Below are 14,432 nucleotides of genomic sequence, written 5' to 3' on the forward strand. Positions count from 1 at the left end.
AAAGCGGGAATACTTCGTTCTTTTTAGTATACGCATTATTTTTGCATGAAGGTAATTTGTACAGCATTAAAACCATTTTTAATGCTGTACAAATGTAATGACAATAAAAGTGTTGGAGCTCATTTCATATAATTCGCAGTAGCAGCTCATAAATAATGCTTTAACACTCATTAACCCGGCAGTGCAAGCTTTATGCTAAGGGATCGTTTGCCGGTTTCTTTTTTGAATGTGGAATTCGGAATGTAAAGCGAAGTTGTCTTTACCGATGACGTGCTTTACATCATGCACCCCTTTTTTGAAAAAGTAACTAGCTCATTAATATATAAATTCACAGCCGTGTTAGAAGTGAAAGGGTTGATTCAATCCAATGGAAGATATCGATATGAGTAGGTTCATATGGGGAAGCAAAAGCTACGTTTGGAACTTTCACATCGTCTTTTCCCAATTAAAACGAGATGAAAAATTATATTGTGATAGTTTTAATACTCTATTTTCTAATTCCCTTATTCTCCCCTTCCATCTATCGCTAGAATCACGAAGCGGTGAATTTCTAAACATATCTTTGATTTGTTAGAGTAATTGGCTTGGAAGGGTCCACTTCATAATCTCATGCAATCGACGCTTTTATGAATTTTTCATTTTCTTTGGAATAATGAGGGCCTTATCTCCTCTGTTATGGAAGGATAAGCCAATTAGCAAAGGGTGACAATAATCTGGAAAATTTTTGATATTAGATTTAAATTTCTGAAAAAAATATTATGGAAAATTTCCGAAAAAAGCCTTTTGAAGAATATAAATTTTAAAATGTTACAGCTTCTGAAAAATAGGAAAATTTTACCGATATTGACATCGAATCTGATATGGGTAACTTTCTCGAACAGCAATTAGCGACCATTGTTTAACTGATCATCAATATTTTACTCAAATAGGTTTTCCCTAGAAGCATATGCAAATGATTGGCGACATTCAAATATACAATGGATCAATAATATATCGAATTAAAAAGAATATTTTTGAAAGAAGCAAACCGAAAGGGGCAAAAAGCATGAAAAAGGATTTCAAGTTAAACGAATTAGGAATATTTACGAAACGAAGCATAGCAAGATACCCCAAGCGGGGGTTGAGGGTGGGAAGGACTACCATTTTTAAGTCCAATCTGCTTTCAGGTGGAATGTTTGCATTACTCAATGCAATAGCTGGAGATTTGATTTCACTTTGATGAACTTTGGAAGTCTGGTCAGCATTCTGATTTGCCTTCTATAGCATCCTTTTCATGTTGATTACTGAGATGCGGAAAACGCTTTTTAATTCTAGAGGAATTGCAGAAATTCAACTTTGTGAATACAAAGGTTGAAAGATTCAATTCTAATTTGGAGAAACTTTACAGAATCCAACTCCAACGTTATTTTAATCCCTTGAAGCACTTTATAAATTCGGTTGTTACAAAGAAGTTGTCTCGATCAATCATAGAATTCTTTTATTTCAGATACGAATGTAGAGGATGGTTTGAATCATTAAATTGGAATCTCGCATTAATAAATGACAGCAGTTTCTCGCGTTTTAAAGATTTTTTCTAGAAAGGTTAATGGATGCATTAAGTAAATAATTGTTTGCGTTTCGAGTGAATGGTTTGACATCCATGGCTATGATAAAGGTACACATTCATTTCATAAGAAGATTTTGGACGAAATCTTCCGCATGTGCATTGGAAACTTTTGGTCCTGTTGAAGATAGATGATAAATGAACGTTAAAATTTTAAGAATAGTTAAACTTCGGTTTGTGAGAACTTTCTTTTTCTTTGATATATGGATAGATACTTGCGTTTTTCGACATCTGCCCATTTACAATATATTTGTTTCCTGACTCATTTCTTAGAAAAATAATTGTTGTCGATTGTCTTATTCTTACTAGTTATTTGTGAATATTTTTTTTCTAGATTATCACATTAATTGGCAACACCTTTGAAATGTTTTGAGCTTGCTGAATCTCAAAACTGTTGTAATACAGACTATTGAATGATTTTTGTACATTTTATTAGATCTAGGGTTTCAGTAATCTATAACTTTTAGAAAAGATTGAGTTTAGAAGAGATTTAAATTTGGATCGGAACTTAACAAAAAAAATTGCTGAGCTTTTACGTTCAACCCATGGCAGAAGAATAGTTTTGTCAACATCAAGACTTACACCATATAATAATTTTATTTGAAGATAAATTGGTATAACATTATCATTTGTATTGAAATTGATAATTTTATTTTCTCTTACCTTAATTCTTCAAAATATTGTCTATTGCATTCTTTACGCCTATGTTTAGACAAAAGACAGTTTGTTTTTCCAATATTTTATCTTCTGTTAAACTGATGGTATAACCTCAAAGAAAGCTAAATTAGTCTTCGACGCAAACATGTACAAATTGGTATTATTTCTTCAGTTCACCTTAGAGCAACTAGATATAAGATGGAATGTAACAATCGGTTCAAATGTAAATAAAATGGAAGTCTAAAATATACTGTAGTGGTTATTACTAATCCAAGATGGTGTAGCTTTGTTAAGCCATCTCTAAGAATCCTAAAACTTCCGAAAGCTCAGTTTTTAATGACCAGAGTTTATTCATAATTTTTTTCCCAAACGGTGGCGAATGTAGGTGTAGATATCGGGTTAGATTTTCATCAGTGGTATTACTAAGACTTTCCGACCCGTCTATAAAGTAAGCGTGTTGCTATTTCCAATAATAAGTCATGAATTATCTGCTTTTTTCTTGTTTATTCAAGAATCAAGTCTTCAGTTTAGATTTCGCTGAATTTGCTCTACTCGAGAGCAATATTTAGTTATTGTGTTTAATGGAATCTAAAAAAATTGTAGTTCCCTTTTTAGTTATTTTAGAGAATACTAACTCGAACGGCTTCAATTGTATCGAAATCAAATTCAGAATAAATTATAGCAAAGCAGTAAAAGCGAAATAAAAAATGACTTTACTCTTCTTTTCTTGATAATGTTATCACTACAGGACTGAGACTGTTTAATTGAAAGAAAAAACGACTAAAATTAAAACGTTACAGGGGGGGGAGACTGATATTTCTCTCCAAAGATATTGGAATGTAACTTGTATATAACACCTTGCTAAGCTCCCTTTCAGAGGCTTATCTTTTGAGTGGACTGCTCGTACTCATAGTTCCCAGAGAATATTTCCTTATATACAGAGAGGTTCGTTCTTCGGCAAGCACAGGTGCCAAGTTCTTGGGTGTCCTAAGTGATTCCCCCTTTCTTTCCATCTTCGAGGTTTCCTTTATAAATTAAGTTGGCATATCATACATATGCTCTTCTTTGTTTAACTTCTTTCTAATATGGGTGTCGATGGCGAAGCTTTACAGGCAAAGTAGGATCCCGGTGTATTTGTTCCTTTTGTCCTTGTTGCTCCTTAAATCGGTTGGTAAAGGCGAGTCCGCTTTTTTAACCTCTGTTGGCAGCTGGTGTATTTTATTGGAGATAAGGAAACGGTTCTGGATTGTTGGGCAACTTCTGAAATTCCAACTTGCGTCAAGAGAATTAATTCAAAATTTATTCTAGGCATGACTTTGGAAAAACAAAATTGACGTAGCTACTAAAATTGAAACGTGTCATATTCTAACAGCTTCTGAAAATTCCTTTCCCAAAACGTTGGGTAAATTCCTTAAATTTCGGGAAGCATAATGGGTCGACGTATATGCGAAAGCTAGTAAATTAAAGCTTAGAATTATAATCGTTATCCAGTAACTGATAGTATAGATCTTAAAGTAATATTAAGCAATAAATAGTAGAATAAAACTTCAAATTAAAATGAGTGTTTTTGAAAATTGCTTTAATACAATTCAAAATAAGATAGTATCTAAAGCAGTATGAGGAAATGTTCACAAGATACCGAAAAAATATAAAAAGTCATTTAGTATCGATTCTCCTATTTAATGAAAAAATTATGTTGAAAATAAAGCTCACTGTAGAAACGCATAGATGAATCTTTTCGTAAAAAAAGGTCAAATATAGAATACTTTCCCACGAATTTATAATGTACAAAAAACGTGTAGATAGAATTGCTGGATTTTCGGTCTCCAAAGTCAGAAATAAATAACGGCTTTTTCGCTTTACATGAATTTACAATATCTATGAAGAAATCCCAACTAGCATCTCCATTCAAAGAGAAAAAAAAATTGTTCAAGATTTTAAGTGCCTTTTTCTTTTAAGTTTTATATAATTTGGTTAAAAAATATTTACCAATGTATGGAAGCAGAGGAATGTAATTCGACTTCCCAATCATGGAAAGGACACCGTACACACTTGCTTATAAACTGTTTGCCTTCACAATTTGTTTGTGAAAACTAATGATGAGAAAGGCCAATTTCCAATTAATACATTACATGGAAAAATCTGGTTTCTTATCAAGTTTTCAAAATGGATTTCGATATGGAAGAGGTACCAATGATAAAACATTAATGCTAGAAACGTTTTTACTCTTTTTTGGCAAAATACCCTTTCCAATTTTTTCGACAATTACAACGTTTAAGACGGGATATTGTAGGACAGGACGATGTGGCCTTTTAGAGCGTGTACAACATGGGGTTTCTGGGAAACTTTCCAAATCTTATGAATATACAACTTTCTCCAGATAAGTATATTTAAAGTACGTTTAGATTTCTTACCGTTCTTTCCACAGTATGAAGGCGTTTCAGAGAAGCATTTGAAGTGTAACTTCATCAAATTAAAAAGCATTCTGCAGCTACAGCAATACGTTGATGGTTTATTATATATACATTACTTTCATATAGACTATGAATTGGAATTAATGAATTTTATCGAACGTTAGCTGCATACAGAAGCTAAAAATATTACTAACTGGAAAGATTGCAACTGATTTACTTTATTAAACAGAACACAGCTTCGGCATTTCTGAAAAATTCGTGGGTCCCATTCGCAACTTGAAATTAATTAGACACTAATGTACCAATGGGGTCGGACTGAATTTTTTGGTGTTATCTTTGCTTTGAAGAACGATTTATATTTAGACCAATCTTTAAATATGAAATGAAAATGTGCCAAAACATCGAATCATCTGAACAGCGAAGGCTACTTGGGGTGCAGATTTTCAATAGTCTTTCCTATTCGTCTTATTTTAACAAATCAACTATAGCTTCACTATCTAAATCTACATATACTGAATATATAGGATCCGCTTTTAAATCACTTGTATATATTGTATCCTATACATCATTTCAGGATTCGGATTTTCACCGCGAAAGTAACAAATAATTTAAATATCATTTGCAAAATACCATTTTACAATTTACATAACAGAAATTTTGTCTTATATTTTAAAATAAAAAGCAATTGCGAGCATCTTATGAATGGTTGTTCTAATTCCTTTATTCTCGACATTTCAAGTACTCTGATGAATCCATTATTTGGACATAGAATGCTATAAGTTTAATACATCTTGTGATGGAAAATGTGGGTACTTTACAAAAAGAAAAAGGCTATTCGCTGGGCAAAATGATATCAATCATTTTTATGAAGATTTCTAAATTAACATCTGATTCGATTTATTTTAAGCTATTTTCTTGCCAAATAAAGCGTATGGAACTTCCGAATCAATCGATTCTGGATGACTTAAAAACGGAAATTGTGTTGGCTTATCTGCCGGTTTTAATCATTGAATAAATATTGCTCACTTTTACAGACGGTAGATACCTTTCATTAAAATATTTCGTTTTGTCTAAGGTTTATAAAGAAGGAATTATTTATACAGATTCGAAAACCCTGTAGTGTAGCCTTTTTATACGCATCTAGATACGGTAATTCATGAGTTTGAAATGTTTTAATCAAATTTCATTCTTTAAAACACAACGGAGAACAATACTTTTAGGAAATAAAGGATCAATACCGTCTGTTGAAAAAGGCTCCAATCTTACATGACATATAGAATATCTACTGTATTTAATACTCCTCTGGATTGTAAAAGTATACTATATTTCAGTATCCAGAAGAAAGTGCAATTAGGGACGATCAGATCTGTGATAAATAAGACTTCATTCAGCCATGTATCGCAGGTTTCCAACAAGCATACACTGTCATTCCCAAAGTATCTGAATGCTGGAATATCGGAGTTTCTCTTTCGTGGATTAAAAAAAAAAAATGCTACCTATCAAAAACTGCAATGACAGCACAGCTTCTTCAGGGGCTGATATAAAAAGGTCGCCATTTAACTGATAGCTACTTCTTAATCACGTACATCCTTTGAATGTTCTTAGAAACCCTGCCTTTTAGACGAACTCATTTGGGGGAGCATCTCGAATGAATAAATCTTACTCCACGAGTATTTAATTACTCGTATAGAAAGCGGAAAATTTGTCTGTGATAAACAATGTTACTCGAACAGTTTCTGCAGCTTCATTGAAAGGGCAGTTGCGGCATTTCCTTATTGACATTTATTTGTAAAATTGAAATAAAAAACTTTCCAAACAGATTTTACAAGCAATAATTTATTAAAAGGCAAACTATCACCAATGTGCTTGTCAGGCGACAGTATTATTGATCCTTTAGACCAATTATAGCATATTGGAATAATTTTAACTGAGTGAAGTATTTTAACAATTAATATCTTGAAATATTTATTGTGCAATCCTCGGAATTTAATTTTTCTAATTGAAATCGGTTTAATCAGACTAATTTGATTCATTCTTCTTTCCTTTAAAATTCTTTGGTATTTCTCTTTTAAATTATCTGTTATTTTTGATAATGTAAGTTTGGTTAGAATGCTTTCTATTGGGTCCAGATGTCAGACTGGCATTTGTACCATTAAAATTCAAAATATCGCTACATTCATTCGGCAACTCCCAAGAATCCAGCTTGATTCTTTTTGGATTGATAAGAGATTACAGCTCGTACCGTTCGTGGTTCAACGCCTATGTATTTTTGGTAGAAAAAAAAAGAATCTCAAATATATTAATTACGAAAGTAAATGATATGAAATTGCGTGTTCTGTTATTCATTTTTAATCAATGATTTAAAAGTGATGTTTAGTTCCGATGTGTATTTTTATCAGATATATATTTTAGAAATGGAAAACTAACATACTGTTTTAAAATTTCTGAAAACTGATTATTTAAATCAATAGGATATTATTATATCCAACTGATTATTTCACTACTTTAAAAGCTACCATCGTCAGCCAAAATATCTTACTGATGTGAATCTCGCATTATAGAAGTGAAAAACAATTTTAATTTACTCTTATTTCTGTATTTTATTGTATAATTATAGGCCGACTAAAAATGCTTTCTGCTTTGCTACAATATTTAAGTTTACACGGTATATTTTTGTTAAAGCATAGCATATTCATGGCATAAAATGTCGTAATTGGCAGACGAAAAGTGGTTTTACTGTATAATGATATGTTGTAATTCGATTGCTATTTACACCATTGTACAGATACTTTGATCGAGCTAAATTTCGCAGCAATGTTTCTCTGCTTGAAAGTAGTTTATAATAGAAATTCTGCAATTTAAAATCATTTTGCTCAAAGTACCTAAAATAAAAAATCTTCCATCGTAATTATTCCACCCTTTAGGATCTGTAAACAATACGAAATTGTGAGATACCAAATCATGATTAAGAAATTCTGCATATTTTTGCTTCCACTTAACAGTTTTATCTGTAAAAATTTTCACGATTCTTAGTTTTCTAATTTGACTTCTGCGAAATCAGTGAACAAAATTTCTTCAGGTTGAAGATTTGTAGCTTAAATGACTGAAGCAGGGAAATATCTTTGAGCCAATTTGAACTGCATTTATAAATACATTCAGGGAATTTTTATCACATTTGTTTTAAATTTGATCCATTTGTTTAAATAATGACCTCAAAAAGCTTGAAATACATAAAAGTATTATATTAGGAAGACCGAAGCAAGAATTTTGCATTTTGCAACTTTTTTTTTTGAAAAATGGCCAATATTTAAATTGTTGACCCTCCAGAAAACTAAGTCAGAAGCAAAACAGATTTCTTTAAGATGACAATCTGCTCCTTTTGTTAGGGCATTTGTACTTCTGTAATCACTAGTAATGAAACTACGGACAAAAAATCATTAAATAAAACACTAAAATAATTTTCTGAATTAAATTTTAAAACTGAGGTTACGTGATGCATTGAATTATTAAAATTAACACACACACTAGCGACACCGCAATTCATTTGATATTTTTCATATGAAAATTTGTTCTTTTAGTTTCTCAGTCATTTTTAGTTTGTCAAAATAAGTCATTTAAAATGGAATTTAAAATCTAAAACGCGACGTTAAATAATACTACATGATTTCATTATTTTAACTTACGTAAACTGAAAATTATTGCTCTTCTTTGTTTCATCATAATTTTAACCGTTTACTATATATTCTGGAATATTTTAGTTGTGACTGTCATAGATTTTCAGAGCAAAAATAGAAAACACTGAGTCATTAAAGTGCCTTTAATGATTTAAAATTGCCACTGATGCTATTTGACAAATGTTTCGGAAGTACTTAAATCATGCGTTTAATAAATATTGATATCATCCTGATTAGTCAATATGCAATTTAGGCTCATAAAATAATTAAATGAAATCTATTTTGAGGCAGTGGTATTGCTGATTAAAATATAACCTCATCAAAGTTCAATTTTTTTCAAGAATTGGAAATTTAAAACTCTATTTTTTTAAAAACAGAAAGAATAACCAGTTGTTTTAGAAAGTTAAAAAAAAAAACAAAACATTTGAATCTGTGCTTAGCGTTAAATCAAGAGATGTTGATTGAATATTCCTTTTTCTTTAAGGAACATTTGCGTTTGGTCCGTCGAATGGAAGAAATGGAAAGAGAGATGCGCTCCCTTAGGAGCCAAATTGCAGAAAAGGATGCTCTCTTGGTTCAATATGAGGAGGTAATTCAAGTTAATGATTATATTGTAATTAAGGATATGGAGAATTACCCATGGGTAAATTATTTATATTTTCGAAACATTTGTTCTAGGCGATTTCTGGAACTAGTCATTTTTTAAACTTCCAGTGTTTGGTAAAGATTAGTTTGAAAATATCCGATAATTGCCATACAATATATGTGCATGAATAAGTGCCTTTGATATCAAATGAACTTTTATATATATCTGTATTTTTGGAATAAAATGTTTATACGTCTAATATGTCTAATGAAAAATCTTTAGTACAGGATATTATAATGCATAAAATGCGTTAAGTGTTATATACTTTCAGTTTAAAAAAATCAAGTGACTTTTAAAATATTTGATCAAATGATAATTGATCAACTCTCCAAGATATTATTTGCGATAAAATAAGCTATTTTTTCCACAAATACTGATAATATTTTAATGAATGTTTTGAGACAGTTAAAATAATCCGTTTTTCATCCCCTAAAAGATCTTTTGAAAATCAAATAGCGATATAAATTGTGAAGCATAAGCTTTAAAATCTTTTTCTAGTGTTCTTCCAGAATTCCTCTAACACTTCTGACAATACTTCTTATATATTTCTGTTCTTCAGCAATAAAAAAAAACATTATACATCAACAATAACTTTTTTTTTTGTCTGTGAAGACTATTGCCAAAATCATTAAAATGAGGAAACAATTGTGCTGAAATTAAGTTTCATGTCACTGAATAGCTAATTTCATAAATATTTTAACACCATAAAAATTTTAATGATGTCGAAATATTTTAAAATTTTAGGAAGATAACAAAATTTCAATAGGGTTTTGATGTTTTGATTAAATGAAAAATGATTGCTTAAAATGAGAGAATTTATTTTAAACTAATAAAAGAACGTTTCAAGAAATATTTTTATTAAATTATATTTTATTTAAAATTTATTTTATTAATTTATATTTTTTAAAAAATAATTTAATTTTTAAAAAAAGGTTTGGGAGGTGGTGAAGATTTTAAACTTCATTGACTATCTACAATTTTACTCCTTGAGGAAATACTAAAATGATTCGAATTTAATTGTTTGCAATTTCTTTTGAAATATTTTTTGAAGATTTTTAAAATTAGAGGAAAATGGATCACATTGAAGTATGTATTATTGAAAAATAACTCATAGGTCTTTATGATGTAACATACAATTTATTTTTGCTCTGTTTATTTCTTCATTTGGATTTGAAAAGCTGCGAGAATTATCTTAATTTTTGATGAATCCTTTATCATAACAAAAATTAATTTTGAAAATTGTACATTTGACCAATATTAGCGATTTCAGGTCGCTAACATTCACTATTTAAGAATACTGGCAGTCGCATGGAAGCATTTTCTGATTCATAATTTATATATTTCAATTTATTGATTTATTTTTGTTGATCACTGGTACTTAATTTATTGATCACCGGTACTTAATTTATTGATCACCGGTACTTAATCTGTAAAGCTCTCAGGTGAGTTTAACATTAAGCGAAAAACAAGAATTGTAAAACTAAATTTCATCGTTTGAGACAAATTTTATATATTTATGTTGATACGTTGTGAGAAATTCGAAGAAGTGAAATTCCATTTGTATCTTTGAGCGCAGATAAGTCACTTGGAATTCATTCAAAATGCTACTTTACTACCTTTTTATTCATCTCCTTATCGAAAATCAGCAGGAAAATCGCTTTATTCAACAAACAATTTTTATCAACACTTCACATATCATATATAAAGATTCGTCTTATGTTTTCTATCTATCTTTTAACGTATTTCAAATACGTTATTAAATTCGACTGTTTCATGATGTGGCTTGACACAGAGTTGCTTTTTCAATTTAAAATATCACAATTACTTATATAAATAATAATTATTAATTATGTAATTTTTATTATAAACTTAATATACATCACAGGGAAAAAATATTTAAGATGGGAGCTGTGGTTTAAATGGCGATCGTAAAAATGTCAAACATTTTTAAATAAGTCCGTAGGGTCCAGTTTGCCAACTGTATCAATTATTCTATTTTTGTTATAAAAATAATTCCGAGGAAATTCATATAACATTTAAGATATTCAAACTTCTTGTCTATAATTTTTTAAGCTCTATTCGTCCATTCGTCTTTTTTTTTGTCTCATTTCTTTTTTCATATAAAAATATGTAACAGAAAATGTATTTAACGTCAACGCAATGCGTTTTATTATAAATGCATTAACTAAAACAATAAATTGCTTTTATAAAACCTAAAAGTTTTTAAAAATAAAATTATACCGAAAAAAAGTGGTTAAAATTGAAAAGATTACTTTTTGAATTTTATAAGTGTATAAATAGAATTTCGGCAAAAATATGTAACAAAGTTAATGGCGGAAAACTACAAAATTCATTTCACTTATCTAAAATGTTTTAAAACCCTTTTTAAATCACTTGTGGCCGGTGATTTTGAATAATGCTTTTGTTCAGAAGAAAAAATCTAGAAAACGAGATCCCAGTCTCAAGTTTTCAACTCATATAAAATGATTCAGTTGCTAAAGTATTTGTAGAAATAGCTATTCATAAGCCTGTTTAGAAACTTTGTAACATTTTTGTTCATCTTCTAAGTTTTGAATTCTGTTCTAAGTTATTTATAAATGAATGATAATTCAAAATTAAATGATACAATTTCTTTCGTGCTTCCTATCTTTACAAAATTCGAATTAGACCGTCGATCATTTTAGATTTATAAATGGGATTTGGACTTATAAAGAAAAGCTATTAAAATCTTCAAAAACCTGCAAAAGTAACTGACAGTGTTTGAAATCGTGAATGTTGTATATTTTATGCTATTAAAACGTAAAGAGTATTTTACGATGAAATTCGAATTTTGAGAAATAAAAATATTTCTCTATCATTAGAAAATTGCATTTTAAAGAAAAATGTATTCAATCCTTAATTTTAAGTTGTATGTATCTTTACTATTATACAATTATATACCAAAGAATTACAAGTACAAAAGTTTAGATAATTTAACAAATGTATATTTTACCGATGTTAAATATAGTTTTACCATACCCGTAAAATTGACTTTTGGGTTATGGCTTTCATTGTAACTTTAGGCTTACTTTATATAAATAAAAGAATATAATTTAACAGATACATTTAATATATAAACATTTATTTATTATATATAAAATAAAAAAAAAACATTTTTTTTATTTTTATTTATACCATTACCAGTTAGAGCTTTTAGTTTTAAAATGAATCAAAATCGGAATTAAATAGATCCCATTATAACGCCAGCTGAACACTTTGGATCAATCAATATAATTTCATATGAAAAATGGTATTCACATTTTTCCAGGAAATGTCTGAAAGCGACGGGTAAATGAACGTAAATAGGTACAGATGTCCATTATTGCATGAATGATCCACACAATATAATAAATTCTGAAATTGCTAAATACATTTATATCAATTTTAAGTACGAAGTTTGAAAACCATCAAAATAACGGTTTAGTGGATTCTAGTGTTGTAAAGAAGCACTGGAATGCCGCGAAACATTTCATTACTTCTTTAAAAACTTTACTTTAGTAAGCAATTTAAATGTTAATATGCAAATGTTTTCTTTAAAAAAAAAAAAACGGAACGGAAAAACGGAATAAAATATACGGTGCGGGCTTGATGCATAGAATTGTCATTTATACATAAAAATAATTATCCACAAATTTTTCTAGTACTATAAACTATGAAAACTTTGAAAGTTTAAGGAAAAAAGTGTTTGATTTTCTAGTAAGTTTCTGAACCAAGCAATAAAGCCATGAAAGATATTTAATCATAAGATGAGGCATTGAAAGAAAAACCCTTTTTGCAGGCTTTAATGCTTAGTTTATGCTTACAAGTTTTAATCAGCGCTTATGCTTTCAATCTTATAAACAAGTATATTTGGTTGTTAAATGGTTCCGGAAGATCATCATTTAAATCTAAGTAAACTTACTCTTTTGTTTAAATCGGAGCACAATTCCACTCCTGAAACGTATATTTTAACATTTTTATTTCGTTCCATGTTCACTTTATGCATATCTCGGTTTTTCTGGGCTTGTTTGATTAGTAGTCCTAAGACATATTTAACCTTAAATCAATATATGTTTGAAATTGTCATAATTCCATGAAACTGAAAACGAGAATAATGGATTATGATTGTTTTGAGTTTTTTTGACACATGGCTAGTTTACAAAAGTGTTGAAAGAAAACTAATGAAAAGATGTCCCGGCAGTTTCTTTAGATAATCATTTGTCTGAATCTGTTCACATTTCATTAAATTGATAAAATTCATTACGTTGATTTTTATTTCATTACCTAATCTAAAGTAAAACAAATTACTCTCTTTAACAGAGAATTCATGATCTGAATGAAGAAAATAAAGATCTTTACAGAAGAATTAAGGAAAAAGCCATTAATACGGTAAGAATTTTGTTGTTTTTCTGACTTTCCTTTCCTTAAAATATCGTATTTAAGCCTGCAGTATGCTATTAAGAGGACTTCAATTGAGATCTTTCTGTCGCGATTCGAATAAACTGTATGTACTTATTATTTTTCCGTGCTTTTGTCGTATAAGAATTAGAAAATAAACTAAGTTTAATCAGAATGTTATGCCAAAATTTAAGAATAGTACCATTTGAAGGGGGAACAAAATTGGAAAAAAAAATATTTTGAGTTCGCCTCAAACTGCATAAGAATGCATTCTTACTGTAGAGTAATGATATTCTGTACATTAAAATGCTATGCTTTTCAGAAGGATTTTGGCGTTCAAGCAGAAATCCCACCGTTCGAGGCTGCTCCCCAAGTAGCACCTGATGCAGCCCCCCAAGCTGCCCCCGATGCAGCCGCAGATGAAGCACCGCAAGTTGCCCACGATGCAGCACCCTTGTCACCACCCGAAGTGCCACAGGCACCTCAACGGAGAGTAGTAAATTTGAGGGTAAGATTGCTTTTATAATTATATCAGATAAATGCATGAATATTTCAACATTTATATTAGCACTGCAGTTAGTATTATCCATCACGATTGTGCGTTTGAGATTTTCCTTTAAATCTATACTTTTATGCAAATGAATGTATCTAGATTGTGACTTGTGTAAGCTTTTGTTTTATAAGGAAACATTTTTGCTTTTAATTCTGTGGTACTTTCGAAGCAATTAAATTTCGAATGATCTTGTGCTGATTCTTGTTCTTCTGATTTTGTGCTTTGGGCTTTAGGGAAATGAAAGCTTTAGGGGAAATAATCAAAATTCAATTAAAATATAAAAATACCCTAGAGTACAATTTTATTCAGTATATTAGCATAATTTTTTTTTTTTACTTTTAATCATTTTCAAGTTATCAGAAATTCAAAATTATGTGTCAGAAAACCACCGTGTAGACGCATCATCGAGTTTTTCATTCGAGGAACTCTTTAGGCCAGTGAACAAGATCGAACAGGATTGGTGAATACT

This window comes from Argiope bruennichi, chromosome 7, assembly GCF_947563725.1.
Source record: "Argiope bruennichi chromosome 7, qqArgBrue1.1, whole genome shotgun sequence".
Taxonomy (NCBI): domain Eukaryota; kingdom Metazoa; phylum Arthropoda; class Arachnida; order Araneae; family Araneidae; genus Argiope; species Argiope bruennichi.